This window comes from Anser anser (genome assembly GCF_964211835.1).
Source record: "Anser anser genome assembly, chromosome: 3".
Classification (NCBI taxonomy): domain Eukaryota; kingdom Metazoa; phylum Chordata; class Aves; order Anseriformes; family Anatidae; genus Anser; species Anser anser.
In genome coordinates this window covers 13,264,003-13,282,293 of record NC_139722.1, presented here as the reverse complement: position 1 = coordinate 13,282,293, position 18,291 = coordinate 13,264,003, and the positions used below count along the sequence as shown (strand labels likewise).

At 35.4% G+C, this 18,291-nt stretch overlaps 1 long non-coding RNA gene across 1 annotated transcript in view; it reads right to left on the bottom strand.

Annotated features, from left to right (window-relative positions):
* Nucleotides 1-16,154, bottom strand: part of LOC310895903 — a 105,651-nt gene extending 89,497 nt beyond the window's left edge. The window contains exons 1-2 of the long non-coding RNA XR_014581039.1: nucleotides 15,853-16,154; nucleotides 15,703-15,769 (exon numbers count right to left, since the gene is read on the bottom strand). This is a non-coding gene — a long non-coding RNA (uncharacterized lncRNA). The remainder of the gene's footprint in view (nucleotides 1-15,702; nucleotides 15,770-15,852) is intronic.
* Between the last annotated feature and the right edge of the window lie 2,137 nt (nucleotides 16,155-18,291).

Below are 18,291 nucleotides of genomic sequence, written 5' to 3'. Positions count from 1 at the left end.
CTTGAACTACCAGGAATACATGTTGCTTTTCAGGAAACTACCTAAGTAATGCAAGGAACTTCGCAGAGGAGATTAATTTTTCTCAGTAAATAAGAAGTAGGAGTAACAGATTAAGATTAATAGCTCCACAGTGCAAGTTCTGCCTGTCAGGGTGAGGGAGGTATACATTTATAAAGAGAACTTCCTACTTTCTGAAAACTTATGAAGTAATCAGCAGTCTTTTTTAAAAGTAATAACTGACATACTGTTAAAATTCAGATTTGTCGGAGGCCTCAAGGTCTAGGTACTTTTTCTGGATTTATAAATATATGAAAACTTTGTTTGTGCACTTGGCCAAAGATAATCTGCAGCTTAATACTGTGGAACAATTGGAAAAAAAATAAAATAAAAATGTGTGGCCGTTACTAGCTGAAAATCGTAAAGCTAGGACTAGCCAAAAGGTCTAGAGGTATATCTCAGAGGTGTTAGCAATAAAGGCAAGTTGCTCTTTGGTTTTGTTGGAAGCAATGAGTATAAACCTGGATCCTGAAATGGACCGATGTGTTTCTAAAAGGGTAGTTGTCTGCTTCTGAATGATAAATGTGATTTGATATTTTCTTTTCTTGACACAGTTCATTTGACAGAAATGGAGAACAGAAAATGTCCACACAAACATAGTCATTTACCTGGCCTCTAAACTGCATTGCGTGGGGCCCTGAATGTCACCTTATTCCATATCTTGAGTTATTTTCAAATTCAGAACCTCTGCAGGGTTAAGGATTACAATTCAAAAGGCAACAAAAGGTCTTTTATCCCCAGCATTACAGGACTGTCTAGATTCAGAAAATTGGGTTTAATGAATCTGCCTCCCACATTATGGAAAATTGTCCTATTATTTTTAATTTTAATTATTATTTTTGACAATATTCTCCTCCCACAGCAAAAATGACCTCAGTTTTACAGAGAACCAAGCACATAACCAAGCACACCATATGTGTGCTTGGACACCAGCTAATGGCATAGTTGCATAATAGCATAGTTGCATAAACAGGGCAGAGGGAGGAGGTCAGTCTGAGAACAAAAACTGATCTAAAGACTATGATCTTGTTTATGAACAGATTGATTCATGTAAATTCACTCAAAGTTGAGAATTGTTTAACGATTCTGTTATGCAAACAAATCTGCTATACACATTGTTTGCAAGCTCTCAGTGTAAGTTCTGAAACTGCATCCTACATGTCCTGCTATGGAAAGCACATGGCATAGCTTTGTTCCCTGGTTGGTTGATTTGGGATGTAGAAAGTGGTTTTGCTAGAGTATCTAGTGGTGGTTTTTTGTTTTGGTTTGGTTTTGATTTTTTTTTCAATGGTTTCACTGCCAAAAAAAAAAAAAATCTTGATATAAACAAATCACTGCAGCAAGCTCTAAATATTCATTAATGTGCATATAAAGAGTAGACTTTCTGTAAAATTGTGCTCTAAGCGTAAATGAAAGAGGTTTTAGATACATTACTTTTTTTTTTTTTTAATCTCTTTTACCCTTTTAATGAGGATTCGTTGTATTTGCTGTCAGTGTAGTTACTAACTTGCCTTACCAGATATATTTTACCTGTTCTCAGTTTCCAAAGTAATACACTCCATGTCTGGTTTTAGTCCCTTTTTTTTTTTTTTTCCTACTTCCTACTTGAAATCCAGGTTTCAATAAAGACAAGACGTATAGGTTTAGGACACATAATGAATGTTAAAATTTAAACCTAGTTTGCTCATTCATGTACAAAGAAGGTACTGAGTACAGATAACACAAATATCATCTGTTCCTACATAAAATACTTATGGCTCTACCTGAGTAGCTGCTAGCCATTGCTACTCAAATTAGGGACAAAATAGCACTGTCAGACTTTTTTTTTTTTTAGTCTATAAATGAATCCACAGTGCTGATTTAGGTGTCTTTATATGCATATATCTATCCCCTAGTCCCATTGGCAAAATAGCCCTGGTGACTCATTAAAAAATTGTTCAGTATAAGTGTCCTAACACAATAAAAGGTGAAGGGCATCACAGAGTAAATTATTATAATACCTCTTGCTGTCTCTTACAGATAAACTGCGTTATGCCAGTCTGACTGGAGACACTTTTATTGTATTTGTACACAATTTTATATAAGAAAAGATGGCAGCAACTGAAAGATTTTCATAGAGGGAATAACTGGGCAGATAATGAAGGCAATAGATCATTAGCAATGCTAAGAAGACTCAAACAGTCTTTAGAGAAACAGCAGTTTCATACCAGAGTCTGAATGTATCTCAAATATCATGCTGACGTTTGCCACCAGTGAATTTCCCACACTGTGGGAGTTTTAAAGAATGACTTGTTGGTTTATTGGCCTTCTCAACACATGCATGCAGATCCAAACAGACAGATTCATTACATTTTTGCATATCCTTAATATTCTGAAGCCTTAGTATTCAAATATTGCAGTTCACAAGTTGGTAAGCATACAAATGGGACAAGGAGGGGAAGGACTGGTAGCACAGTCAAAACAGAAGTTACCAGAAAGGTCATTGTAGTCCAGCATGTTACAGTGAATCACAGAATAAATAAGGCATTCAGAACCAAGTGCTTTGTTCTGTAAATTAAGACATTTTAAAGGATCAAGTATGATTTTATATCTGCAAGTTACTTGACTAGGATTTTCGTTCTGTAATTTTTAATCAGTAGAGAGACCTGTCAGAAAGAATATCTTAAGCTTCTTTCTTTGCCCTGTTAAATCTTTGGTTGTGGAGAGATTTTAGTGCTGGAAAACTCTTCTTCAAATATTTCTCTTTCCTTTATGAAAAATAGTGTTCCTTGGTCATCGTGAATTATTATGGCCTACTGATCTAATCTCTAGAATATTATTTTAGGATGTGTACATGGAAAGCCTAGAGCCACCAACAGTACTGCAGCTGGGCAGAGTACTCTACCGAGTCACGTACTGTCACATACATCTGAAGATTATTAATTTCAGATTACCCTTCAAACTAGCTGTAGGCTGGTCAGCCCACTGATGCTTTCTCTCCCTGTATTATTCAGCAACAGCCTGGGATCTGTCCTCTGGGCTTCTTATTAAAAGAATATGCACACAGAACAGCCAAGCCATGATTAGTAGTAGATGCTAAAAGAGTTTCTCATAACAGATGAACAGAGCCTAAATATTTTGACCTGGTTGTTTGAAATTTTTGTATCAAAATGTCCTTTTCATTGAAAATGCCTTTTTTGTTTGTTTGTTTTTCTTTTCCTGTGGTCTGTTTTCTGATTTATATTTTTTTAAATGAACTAATTGAAAAAATTAAAACGTAATTATTTAGATGAACATGCAGTAATATTTTGCTATATTTTGCTTTGATTCCAACTCTTTTCTTTTTATATCTACCTTCCAATTTAAAAGACAATTTTCAAAATTTTTAAGTTTTTCCAATTTAAAAGACAGATGATGAGGAAGAGAGCTGTAAAAACTAAAATCTGAAAGATATGTACTAGTTAGTTTAAAAACTTCAAAATTGTTGTAGCGATGAGAACAAGAGGAAAAGATATTCCAGATAGTTAACATAATATATAAACTTCCAGAAGTGTCTTCAATATAATGTCTTTTTATTATTATTATTATTATTTTACATTTGAAATAACTTTTTCAGGATAACAACGTCTGTCAGGAACAACCATGAAACTTTGGAACAGCAATGGCACAGATACCTGGAAATGAAATCCTTTTGAGGTTAATGCCTTTAATGCAGCCAATTCTATGTAGATCTATTATACACATACACACAAAGAAGTATGCACTAGGAGATATCAGGTGGATTTATTTATACTATTTAAAGCAAGTTTTTTGCTACTTGGCTGTTAAGGATTGCCAGGGTTCCCTGAACTTGTAAATGGCTGTAGGAAACTTACACTGAAGGGCTTACAGGGCAGAGAGATAATGTCAGGGAAAGATGAACTGGTCACAGACAGCTCAGAAGATGAAAGAAAGATAACAACATGTAGATGGCTCTCCTGGATACTTATAAACAGATAAAGAACAAAGCAAGATATAAATCCATGGCAATCACGAACACAAGTTTCATTGTCCACTTCTAGAACTGGGTATCTCAAGGACATTCCTGTCTCAATGACTATTGCCACTTTGCTACAGCCAGAGCAGCCTGCTGTATGGCAATGTTATTTTGCTACTAATGCCAGTACCATTTTTCTTCATTTGATGTATTGGAGGTGAATACTAGGTGAGATTTTTCAACTTATTTAACCATGAGTTGTGAAGTTGGTTGACCTTTGACTGCTAAGTGTTGACAGGGTCCTGTGAACCCTGGAAATGATAGCATGATGTTATTTTACTGGTGAGGTGCAAACAGATAAAGAACAAAGTAGCACATAAATCAGCAGAACCAAATCAGTGCATGCCTACTCCGCAATATTTGCAGGCAGAGAGGAAAAGGGATAAGCCAGGACTGTAGTGCACATTGGGAATCTGCAACAGTTACAAATTTGAAATAAAAAAAAGACCCTATTGCTTGAGGAAATACTCCAGAAACCAGGATTCATGTTTTACAGTGGTAAATGTAAAAGAAAGACTTATTCTTGTCACATCTGCATGATATTTTGATGTTCCATTTCTGGTGCAAGAAAGTTTCTGTGATCAGGGCCATGTTTCCTCAGATTGTTTATTTTTATTTTTTGAGATATATATGGATATATATATATATGGAATAGACCTCAACAATAAATAGTTCTGAAAAATTGAAGAGTTTTTTTCTTGATTCATTTTTTTCTTTTCTTTCCTTCTTTTTTTAATTTTTTTAAATTTTTTCTTCCCCCCTTCCCCCCCCCCCCTTTTTTTTTTTTCAATTTGATTGGGGTTTCTGTACTAGCAACAAGGATTTAGAAAGCCTGGGAGACTGCCTTAAGCATGAGAAATGGCTGCATATTGCTTGAGCTGCTACAAAAAGCTGTATGCAGAATCCATGTTTAACGAAACACCTGCTTCAGTTTCAGGTGTCCAGCGACTTTGTAGTTTCATAGATTTGAACAAACAGCAATCAGCTACCGCTAAATACCTGTTTCTTGATTCTCCATTCTAGAGACAGAAATAATTACATAGAAAAGGAGTTATTATTCCCTTCATTTCACAGGTGGTGAAACAGACTATGGGAAATAGTTGGTTGAGTATAACAAAGGCACCAAGGAAAATGCCAATACACTGATAAAAGTCAATAAAATCCTGAAGAATGGGCATGATGAAATGTTGTGTTAGAGACTGCCTCAGTGGTTGTCCTTTGCTCCTGGATGTATTTCATTTCTATTAAAACACCAGCAGGATCACAATACCTGAATCAGTACCCTTGGACACAACTTTCAAAGCATCTGATTTGCATCTAGGAGCATATTGCCATCAATATTCAATGGAATACAGTCATTTTATTGTCTCATTACTGAAAAATGTAATGCTATTTTCTCTCAAGGTTATTCTAGCCTTTCGTACATAGCCATGCCTATATTCTTACTTGGGTCACCCACTTGTCTGATCCCCAGAAAAGAAAAATAAAAATGTTCAGGCAAATCACGGTTGCTGTTTACAAAGTAAATTGTTTGTTCTTGCCTGAAGTTGTTTGCTGTTTTGGACATGGCCTGGAATAAACACTTCTTGCTTAGAATTTGTAAATACAGCTATTTGATTTATCAGATCTAAGAATTCCAAATATAAAACACATGATTCTTGTGCATAAGAGGGGAATATTTTTCTTATCAGGACAAATATAAAGATAATGAACATATTTTATGATCATGAAGCTGAAGAGCCACTGCACTTCTTTGGGGAAGCTGAATGACATATTTACTTATTTAATTATTTATTACCTTTATTTTTTCCATATTTTCCTTAACTGTGTTGTATGTGTCAAATCTCGAGAAAGCTTGGCCTCAGGATGAATGACCAATTTGGTCACTGAATTTTGAAAGTATGGGAACAGCTCCATAGCTTCAGGAATTTGATATAACACTAATGTAAACAATAATTTTTGTGAATATATTTATCATTTCCCAGTACATTTTTATGATATTTTTATTACTAGTTTTGGAGTAGCTGGGTAAATGTATGGGGCATGTATACATTTTTCCATATGTGGTTTTGCTATTGGGTGTGTTTTTTTTTCCACTGATTAAGACAAGAAACCTGAGAGAAGCCGAGTGGTCCATTGATCAAAATATTCATTTCCAAGAAGCCCCATACACCATACAATTGCACAGAAGGGAGAGTATATAAATCAGGCAACCACTTTCTGGTATTTCATCTTACGTATAAAGATTATTACTAGCAGAAAAGTTACATACAGGACATGCAAGATACTGAGTTAATACCAAGATTCTGATTATTTTCCTGTCTTTCAGCATTACAACTTTTCTGCACCTGTTGAACTATGGAGTGCTATATTTCCCACCACCTGTCAACAACTACTGAATACGCCACCCAAGTGTTTATTCATCAGTGCTTTCAGTATTACTGCTGCTGTAAGCAGTAGGAGGAGAAAAGGTTGTTGGTATACATGGAAATAAAAACACTCTACTTGAATGGAACTTTTTCATCTTAATTACACTTCATTTTTCCTTTCCTTCACTGAGAGAAATCAGCCTGCTTCTGGCCAACATTGTGAACACAGACATGAAATTCAAATATTAAGATGAAAAGTATCAATGAAATATTATATAACATAAAGTTTCAAGTTTCTTAATAAGTATCTTTCATATCTATTTCTTTTTAGAAGAGAAATTTTATGTGATGGGGAGCTAGTAATACAAGTGATATGTTAATTAATTTCTATTGTATCACCAACTAGGATCATCACTTATGAGCTGGAAGGCAGTGGCTACTAGCTCTTTACTAGGTACTGAACAAGACAAGAAGCCACATGTGAGTTAAGATGGGTGACAGGATGCACATCAAATTCAGATTGTGGCATGCACAATAAAGGCAAACAGTAGACATAAGCTGTGTCCTGTAAAGACACAAAACTAAGTGTGGCTTTGAATATTCCTCTCTGATGGACAGTTTTAAAAATCCTCTCTGGGATCATACACCTCCCTGTGTTTTCCATGCACTGTTGTAGTCCCTTGCCTCACCTTTGCCATTGTCACCAAAGGCAAAGACCTGCCTTTGAACAGTTCATGCCAGGGTTCAGTATCAAGATTCTGGACATCTGGTTGTTGTCTTACTTCTACGTAAACCGCAAATGTATTTCATTGCACAGAATGTTATCCTTTCTGCCCAGGCTCACTCCTCTGTATAAGCTGTGACTCCTCTGCAACAGTCAGAGCAAGGTGAATAACATCCACCTCCTTTCATTTCCCCACACTTCCATATCTGTCTTTCTCTGATAATTGTCATGGTCTGTTCTGTTTATTGTTGCACAGCTCAAAAAGGCAGTTTGTCACTGAAGCTCCTCCATTGTCTTTGGGGTTTCAGGCTGTGTTTAAGTGCTTCAGATTTGGCAGTAAAGAAAGAAATCCTGTCTGGCTCTCTCTGGTCAGCAACAATGCTCACAGCCAGCAACTGACTCAGTACCTCTACTTCCAGGCTTCCAAGATGAGTCAACAACCTCAATTTTTGAGAATACTTTTTGATAGTTCAGGTTCTGACTCCGGATTATATCAAAACCACAACATTCCTTAGTATTTCTAGTGTTTAAGACCCTATTCTTTTCCCAGAAACACCAAAAAAAAAAAAAACTGACTTTGTTTTAGCATTTACTCATAAAATGGAGATTTCTTCCATTAATAAATAAATATTTCCAGGTTTAGGATAACAAATACAATTCCTACTGGGAGATCTGATAATCGTTACAGGAACTAGGAAGTTAAATAGCTTATGAAAATGAAGTATATATATATATATATATATAATTGTAACAATTCCAGTTTGCATATGCATGTGATTCAGATCACATAGATAAATATTTAATAATTTCATCCTTTACTCATGTTGAAAAGGGCAGGCAAAAAAATCCTTGGAAGAACATGTGTTAATTTTGGAATCTTACCCACTCTGTATATTGTGAAAGAAGCTTTCTATATCCAATTTATTTTTCTATTGTGTGTGAGGAGTTAGTGGGGCATCTGATGCAGGACCCTATGTGTTGGCAGGGAGACAAGTGGGGAAGAGTTTTGTAAATGTGTTTTTAAAAGTCTTTATTTATACCTCACTAATTGGCTCACAATATTTTATTAGTGACGTGAAGTTCAGATTATCTGTTCTAGTTCACTTGAGTTGTGAATCATTTAGTCAAAAACAAGCTAACATATTTCTGGATTAAAAAAAAAAAAAAAAGATTTTTCTGTTTTACCAGGATATTTTATGGTTCATGATTTGTTAGATTCTTTATAGGTGAGAATCAATACTAGTCTGTAGCTGATATAAATGTCATCAATACTTTCACTCTAGGGCAAGTATAACTCAGACAGATCACCAGAATAGTAATAATCTATTCTTAAAATATAGCAATGAAACAGCTGTTTGGATTGATCTTCAATAATCAAATGCAAAAATAATAAGTTTTGAGTTTCAAATAGTTTTGAATTTTAACGTAATGTTTTCATTGTAATTCTCATGTGTTCTATGACAATAACGCTACTGGTCCTTGCTGAAGTGTGTGTTGCAGTCAGTAAATGAGTTATTTTGCATGCACACGTAGCCATGGAAAAGTGGCATGCAAAATTCTTGAGAAGTGAGAGGGAATAAGAAAGTCCATACAAAAAGTTGTAGGTATTTACTTACATAGTTAAATACATCTATACAGGGAATTGTGGTTACATTACTTGGCACACAGATATACTAGTGAATCAAAACAATTCAAGAATTAATGAATAGCAGTAAGAATTTTTTATTCCACTTCATTGAGTGAGTCTCTAGGAAAGCACTGGAGGATGATGGACAGGATGTTTCTACTTTTAGCTTCCTTTAATTACTTCGAGTTCTAACTGATCCCTTGGATCAGCCCTATAATTTATTTAATATAATTTGTACTGCAGTGATAACTAGATCCCTCCCTTGAGATATGTGAATAAACCTGAAGTTTGTCTGCAGGATTACAAAGAGGTTTGAGATTTATTTTTCCATTAAAAGGAGGTTTATGTTGACCCAACATGTTTTTCAGTCCAGTGCTCCAGACATATGATTATCTGACCTGTCCTCTACCACCTAGGATCAATACCTGGAAAACTCTATGACTTTTAAGCCTTTACTTTTGCACCGTGAAAGATGTACTATATGGTTCAGAATGGCTTGTACTACGAATCAATTAGTCAACAAAACCCACAGTTTCCTGCTTCATAAACCATAGTCCCATGCATTGTTTCTGTATTAATCAACTTCTAATCAGGGAAGAATAAACCTTGTGAATACATGAAACTCAAGACTAAAAAGATAAACATAAAAGTAACTTAAAAGCCTAAAAGCAATAGAAAAAATGCAAATCATAATACTCTTTGATAATGAGTTAAGATAAGATCTATTTCAGACAGAACTATATATATTAGCCTGAGCTATGTAATGAAAGCAGTATACGATGAGAAAAGATTCCTGGAAGAGTAGGTTAGAGCGCTCACCACATCTCAGTGCTCTCACCCCATTGAACACTCACACTGCATGCTTAGCCTGAGCCCAGGTTTCTGTCTGGGCTGTGCAAGTTATCAGAACTTCTTCCTCCCTTGGTGTTTATTTTGTTCTGTTATGATACATTTACTGGTATACAATATCTGGGACTGATCTGCAAATGAGAGACAGGGCCTCACATTGGACAGGTGAACAAAAACAAAACCACCAAGGATACTCATTACAGACAAACTATTGCTGGCAGTTTCAATGATGGTGGTAAAGTCAGAGAGGCGACAGATTTAGACAACAGGGTCAAGCTTTCATCTGCAAACTCTGATCAAGTGTCAGAAGGTCCCAGATAACCTCCTTGACATCTGAGCAACAGGAACAGTATGTAAATGAAGCTTTCATCATGCACTGAAATTAGAATAAGCAATAATAAAAGTTTATTTAATATATTAGTGAACAGAGCCCACTAAAACCTCTCCTAAAGGTATTTTTGTCTGCATGTAACAGAGCATCCTTTCATTTATATAAAGATATCCTGATCTGATTTATCGTAGAATCATAGAATTAAAGAATGGTTTGGGTTGGAAGGGACCTTAAAGATCACCTGGTTCCAATCCCCCTGCCATGGGCAGGGACACCTCCCACTAGACCAAGCTGCTCAAAGGCCCATCCAACCTGACCTTGAACACGTCCAGGTATGGGGCATCCACAGCTTCTCTGGGCAAGCTCTTTCAGTGGTTCACCTCCCTCATAGTGAATAACTCCTTCCTAATGTCTAATCTAAATCTAAATCATTTACACTGTCTTCCCTTTACTACTTTGTCAAGGAAAAACAGCCTGTTCATGTACATATACAAGTAAGAAGGCCGTAGTGAGAATGAGATTTGCATCTCTGATGTTTGCTTCTGGAATAAATTATATCTGTTATAGTTGCACTCCCAAGTATATTTTTGAAACCTCTTCAGTGAGGCTGACCACAGACTTCTTTGGGTTATAGTTGAGGACTTTTGGATTCTTTTTTTTTTTTTTTTTTAATCAATTACTTTATTTTAAAAATGTAGTTTATTTAAGTTCTAGGCTTAAACTTGGTTTATTTCACACAGAATAAATATAGAAGAAAATATTCCTCAGCTACCTTATAGGACAAATCCTCTACGGCTAGCCCTAATAACAGATTAAGTTTCTAAGACATTTTGCTAAGATTGAATATGACAGGTGTGGGTATAATTATAAGGAAGATAGCAACACATGATATCCTATGTATTGTATATCACTGCATACAATTGATACTAATGCTTATGACCTGTTAGTGAGACTTGTTTTGCTGAGTAATAAAATTGTTTTTCTATTTAGTGAGAACAAAAAAAAAAAAAAAGAAAGAAAGCTGCAGTCGGTCAGCTGTGCCACCACACATGAAGATAGGTGGTGAAAGGTTGAAGTTTATTAGATTTGAAGTGCCTTCAGAGGCACACAATTTGTCCCCTTGGTTTATTTTGACAGCACTCTCATGATAGCAATCCATAGTTTATTTTATGTGTTATACATCTTTATTCCTCTCAGATCATGCGCTCTGAAAGTTCTCTCCCTGCTGTTATCAGGTAAAAGATATTTGGCTTACCCTAGCCCTTTGGCCTAATGAAGACCCTTTTGTTTCCAGCAAGAAACTGAATTCATACATGGAATTTTAAGAACATCTCTCAAAAGATGAAACCCACTCATGGAACATTATAGGAAATAATTAATCATTCCACCTCTTGTATACAATCAATAACACTAAAAGACTGTCTTGTCATCTTATCAGGCTACATAGGTTTTAGCAGTTCCTTTATTAAGCCTGGAAAAGAAAGCAAGGAGAGAGGGATTCTTTGAACATCCAAACACCATGTCACACTGAGTGTGATCCTGACACTGCCCAGGGAACCTGCTATCCTTTGTTTACAGATGGATCTGTGATAACCCGACAGCTCAGATGGAAGGTCACCGTGGAGGACAAGCAGGGATTTCTTTTCCATCATCCCTGAATCCTGGAAGTACAGGTTTTGACCACCCTGGGTATCCAGGCTCTCTGTTAAATTCTACTTTTCCTGCTGACAGAAATATGTGGAATGTGATCAGGAGATACTTTGGCAATTTGTCTTCTATTACAAGAGGGAGGAAGAGGAAAGGGTGAATAAAACTCTGTGAAACTACCTGAAGAAAATAATGCAGATATGAAACTTTACAGTTTTCTGACTGTCAGGCTACTTATTGTGATAGACCATTTTGAATATATATGTGCTTACATGCACTAGAAGGTGTAAAAAAATTTTAATACTACCTGTGATACCAGAACTGCACTAACTAGAGGTAATTAATGTTATTCCATTGACTTCAAGATGTCCAGGCCAACCTTTCATCCTCATTTAATGAGTCCATGGGTGTAACTATAAAACAGAATGGGTTTGTAGTTCCCTACTCAAAACAGCACTTGAGAAACATGTTAGAAATTGCCTTGTCAGCTTTGGTAAGACTTTACTGTCCTTCATGGAAAGGTCTCCAGAGAAGCAGTCACTTTTGGTAGACCAATCTTTGTTATCCTGATTCATCCATCAGGTGACAGTGACATAAACAGTTGCTTAACTGGAAGGTACAAAAACATCTTCAACAGCAATTATTGGATAATTTGCCTACAAAAGTTTCTTATTCTTTCCAATGTCTAGGAAGTGGTTTACATTTGCTTATATAATGCCTTGGGCTTGCAATCTTTCCAGAATCCTGGGCCCACTAATAATCCTTAGTTATTATTGAATTTTATAACTAGTTGAACACTCCTTCCTTCAATATAGACTCAAAATATAGTTTATGGCTATACATGTTGTATAAATAAATTGCTGCCTTTTATCACTTCCTATCTGTTAGATAATGAATGCTTAAAGTGACACAGGGAAAAAAAATGTAGTCCGTTGTGCTTAAGTCCTCAACTTATTAACTTTTGACTTTTTGACATTTATCTGAAAATGTTTTTTATGGTTGTCTTTTGCACACATCTAAAGCATATCTTTTATGGTCACACTGTCTTGTCCAACCACCAACAAACAGTCACGTTACACAGTCTTATCAAGAAAACATTAATTTAAAGTTTGTTTGTTTATTTGTTTGTTTCCTTCAACATGTTTAATCTCTCCTAGAGTTAACTTTTCCTTCACTTTTGGTCTTTCTAAGGCATACTAGTAGCTATTAAAAGAATTACTGTAGCAAAGGAAAAAGTTATAACTTGAAAATTAGTGCGGATAATAAAGCCATAGGTTAATGCATTAGAACAGGTTTGCTAACAACAGCACAGAGATTTTGTTACTAGAATATTACTGTCAACATTCTTCTGAGTGTAGTAGTTTAGAAGAAATGCTGATGAAAAATGGATGTTTTATTACACTTGTGGACAAAAGGCCCATCCAAGGATCATTCTATCACCTGTCTTTGTGTGAAGAGGGAATTCAGCTAAGGAGCATATGTATATATATATATTATTAATCAAATTTTTAAATTTATGTTTGATGTAAGGAAAGAGTAGCAGATGTATTATATTTCAATTTCAACTGTATTTCAATTTCAGATGATATAAAATTCAAAAAACAACAATACTACCCAAATATTCCTCTTCAAACAAATCAGAAAGAAGAATCAAGAAGGAAGACTTATTTTACTGTGTTTAGAGGTAAACAATTTATTTTTAGAGAAAAGTTTCAAGTTTATTTTTTTCAGCAAGGACAAAACAGATGATATGAACGTACATGATGAAAAAAAAAAAAGGAAAACATGGGTTGTAGCTGGGGAGCTGGATGTTCCACTTCTTTTCTCGTTTCTCTTTTGTTTCAAATAATTTTTTCGATGTTACACATAGTGACATGTAAAAACAGATTCAATGTAATAGACCAAGTATTTGTAATGAGGATAAAATAGCATGAAAGCAATCTTGTCTTGACATTCATGCCCTTGGCAAATATTCTGCTTAGCATCATGCCAGAGTCTGTTCTTATTTGTTATTTTTACGTAGGTGGCTTACCTGCTATACTTTTATTTTATGCAAGTTGCAGTAGATAAGTAAACAATTATTTATCATTAAAGGATAAACATATATGTATTTAGCAAAAAAAAATGTGAAAGCTTATACACATTACTGTGTGTAAGTGCTCCATGATATGGAAGGTTTAAGTCCCAATTCTAACTGAAACATATGTAATAACATTTCAAATTTATCATTAAAATAAAGAGAAGTTGGTCAGCAAGAACACGATTCATCTTCCTTAATTTTCAGTACATAAGGCAAAATATAGATTATCAAAATATAGTTTCTACAGGCACTGGAGAGAGACAGCAAATGAAATGTCATCCATTTTAAAATCTATTTTACTTACCACCTATGTTTCTCAGTATGTTGATTACTTGTGTGGGCACAACAGGCTTTGCAGTAAAACTAATAAATAACAAAAATAACACAATGTGCATAATTCTAGGAAACAGGCATGAGTTCAAAACAGCCAAAGTGTAGACAGCTGTTTATCAAGGTCAACATCACTGCACAGTCTTTGGGCTTTGGAGCCAGATTCTTCCACCAGCAACCACATGTGCAATTCCTTACATGGTAGGTTTCTGGTGACATATCAAAGCCTCTGTACAAAACAATGGCAAATTTACTGTTTTCCACCATCATAGTAATATCCATTCAAATCCAATAACCATAATTTCCCTGCCAAAGCGTACATGGCACAGGCAGTACTTTGAATGGTGATTTATTCAAACAGTTGTTGTATACCCATCATATCTCTACTCTTTATCATAAAGCTTGAGTTGACCTTCAACTCATCTTAATTTGTGGACCCTGAGGATGTGGGATCTAATGGCAAGGTATTATTCAGCATAGGCTTAAGCCATTTCTTTTAAATGTTCTTTAAACCATAACTGAGGTTTTGATTTGGGTAGAGTTTCCCTGAGCTTGAAGGAAGTTCAGCAAAAAGATATTACAGCATAAAACTAAAAACACACAGCTAGAATGGAGTGCCAGATAATTGAGCATACCACACAAGAACATTTTTTTCTGATCATTACTTTTATTATTTTTTTTTTTTAAACTCTGATTGACAAAAATTTAATGCCTGGAGTTTCTGTTTACTAGTCTAGTCATAAGAAAGTATTTTATTGGGAGAAACCTTGGGAACCTACAAATTTATTTTTTTTTTCAGGCACTAGATTTGATACTGTTTCCTCTGATAAAATGTCATTGGCTTAACCTGTCTTTCTTCTATTTAATCACTTTCAGAGTCTCATTAGACCAAAAGGAAATAAGCCTTAAAACTCAAACCACATGCCACATTCAGAGAACACAACAACAACAACAACAACAAAAAACCTACAGACTGTATTCTTACTTACAACACTGGATGGTATCTCAGTAACAAAACAAAACAAAAAAAAAAGGTAGAAATACCCTTTTCAAATTGGAAAATGAATATGATTTCAAGGCTATGGCTCCTATTAATCTATACATAATGGGAGTTTTCAAGGATACCACACAAGTGAATTCTTGCCTTACAAGGACTTCCACCCATTTCATTAATAATAAGCCTGTTTTACTTGTAATCTTTTGAAATGAATATAAATACTACGACTAAAATAAAGAAAAGCATGCATCATTCATCCTACATGGATAAATAAGTCGGTAGATAGACATAAAACTAATTTCAAAGTTTGACATATCTGAGTAAAACTGGTTATATTATGGGGGAATGCAAGACCCACCCATATAATGCATTCCTTATTGCATAACTATGCAGAGAACTTATACAGAAACTCAGGCAACATCTGAAAATGCATACCCAGGCATTAATGTACAAAAGTTAGAGGACCATTTAAATGAGCACCCAGTTTTGAGCTCATGCCTAAGCCACATAGTTTTACAGAGGCCTCCACTGTTTTATAGTTCCCTTGATCTGTTTTCTTTTTTTTTTTTTTTTCCCTGGTTGTCCTTCATTTTTCTCATCTGTTGCTTATGGAACTCTAACAACTGTAAGGAACCTTGGGGCTACTCAATTATTAGAAAAAATCCTTAGTACCTACCTGACCACCAGAGAGCTCAGGAAGGGTGTATTCAGGCAGATCTGTATGTAGTTCCATGCTGTATATACTAAGATATCACAATAACAAAATATATTAGAATTGCCTGATTTCCAGGTCTTTTTCTTGTCTTTGTTGTTCTGCTCTACTTACCGCTTTTGGTCCCCCTCACATTTTGATCAACCATCCTCTCAAATTTTATCTTCACTTAATTTCTGAAGAAGGTGGATATTCTTTTACGTTCCCATTAACTATTACACAGGGTCCCTTTGGATGTGTCTAAGCTGCAAAGTCATTTCTCAGCCATCAAAAGAACTGGAAAATCAAAGTCCAAAGTGAAGTTTAAGATCAGTGACATATTAATTCTCTCAGTTTGTAGATTTTTAAAATGTAGATATTATAAGCTGTTAGTGTTTTTATCTAAACAACTAATTACAAAAGATTTGGCCTTAATAATTTCATGCTTAGAATAGCAGGGGTAGGGATGCTTCACACTGAACTTTGATATATTGATTTTTATATTAAGGCCTAGATTAATGCTCTTCTTAACTCATTTTAACATTATTATTATTAGTATTATTATTATTAGTATTAGTAGTAGTAGTATTAAAATAAAAATAATATTGTTAATTTATTTGCTCTGAGCAGTTAGAAAAAAAGAAAAAAAAAAGAGGTTTGTTGGTTGTTGCAATTATGAAGCGATGTTAAAACTTTAAATCAAAAATTTATATTGTTTTCAGGTTTAAAATGAAAATCAACCCCCCTCACCCCCCAAATCACATCCTTATTCAATGTTCCCTACTCCTTTCAGTTACTGCTTTTTTCCCAAGCCTCTCTCTGAGGCTTGCTGAGCACCTACGCACTCAGTCTGACACCTTTTTCTCCCTTTCTCTGTATGGGCTTCTTTTGTTTTTCTCTGTCAGAATCACAACTCTGTTCTAAACAATATCTTCTTGCAAAGCTCATTCACTCACAGTGTGCTTACAGGATGATGACTGCTGTCTGTATCCTATGTCCAAAATGCTAGTGTTTCATGAGAGACCTTCTGAAGAATCTTTCAGTTGATTTCAATAGGAAAGACTGGCCAGATTGTGTAACCCTTCCCTTGTTGGATGTCAGTAATACTTTGGCAGTGACTGCAGAACCCACCTGCATTGAGGTACCACTGACCCATGCACTCTTTTGAGAAGATCTGGTCTGAACCCTGAAGATTTTATAGTTAGGATGGAACAAGTTTTTATTTTTTTTCCTTTTAATAATAATAATAAAAAACCTCAACACACATGTATATGTTTATGTGTGTGACTATATGTGTAAAGGAAACAAGCATTAACTGTTTTCAAATACGTATTAATAGATCTATTTTCTGTTGACAATTTCAACAGATATAACACTTTTTGAAGAATATTTAATCAATTACAAGAATGATCAGAATATTTCTCTCAATATTTTCAAAATGTGCAAATGACTTTGCTTTAAAAGACAATTAGCTCAAAACAAAAGAGGTGCACTCAGATATTGTCCTCGTGCTCTACTAAAATATTACTTCACCAGTAAAGGTTCAAGATAGGATTTAGACACTAGCTAGAAGGCGAGTGAGAAGGCAGGCTAATTTAACAGGACACATCACTGCTGTGTTCTTTAGGGCAGGCATCATTTCATGTACAAGGCAAAATGTCAATAGAAACATGTTACTATGCCACATTACACATGAAATCTAAGAGGTTTAGAGCCCCAGAATGTTTGGTATTCCTTTTAAGCCTGCATCTCCAAAAAAAAATGTTCTAAATCCCTCATGTTTATTTGAATAGATGTTGGCAGGATAATTAAATGCTCCCTTCAAACATCCTGTTGGAAATATTAAACATTAATTACCTTCCTCAACTTGTTCCTTTTGTGAGAAGGGGAGCCACCTGACTGCCAGCTTTCGTTTGCCCTGACACAGATGCAAAAGCTCTGCTGCCTTTCTGATCTGTTCACACACTTTCTTCCCATGAGAAAGTAAGCACTGACTGAAACACAGTATTTTCTCCCAACTTGCACACACAACTGCTGCTTGTTTCAGAAAGATGTCAACTAATTTGAGCAACCTCTCCAAAGGGCTCTCCAAACAGAAATGTCTTTCATAAGTTTCCGGGTCAGCAGCCCTTAGTAACCCAGGATGACTATTCTAGTCCTGGAGGCACTGAAATAGTTCCATATAAATAGAAACAGTTTCTGTATCACATTGTTGCCTCAAGCACCCATTCAACACCTCCTTGCACATTAAAATATCTCTCCATGACACAACTTTACACAAAAGAGTGTCTTTGCCCATATGGTGTCTCTCTGATTTGTTGATTTTCTTTAGTCTGATCCTCTCATTTGCTGAAGCATTTATATCTTCTTGTGGGATGAAGCTTTAAATGGTCAGCACAAATAATGCATACAGAAGCCTTCTTCTCTTCTGTTTGCCAGCAGATGCTGAAGTCCCCAGTGCTTCATGAAGTATTTCTATTGTGTGGAGCTATTTGTAAAAGAAAAACAGCATCAGAAGTTTCTACACAACAATGACCTGTTCTCCTTCCCTTCCCTTCCCTTCCCTTCCCTTCC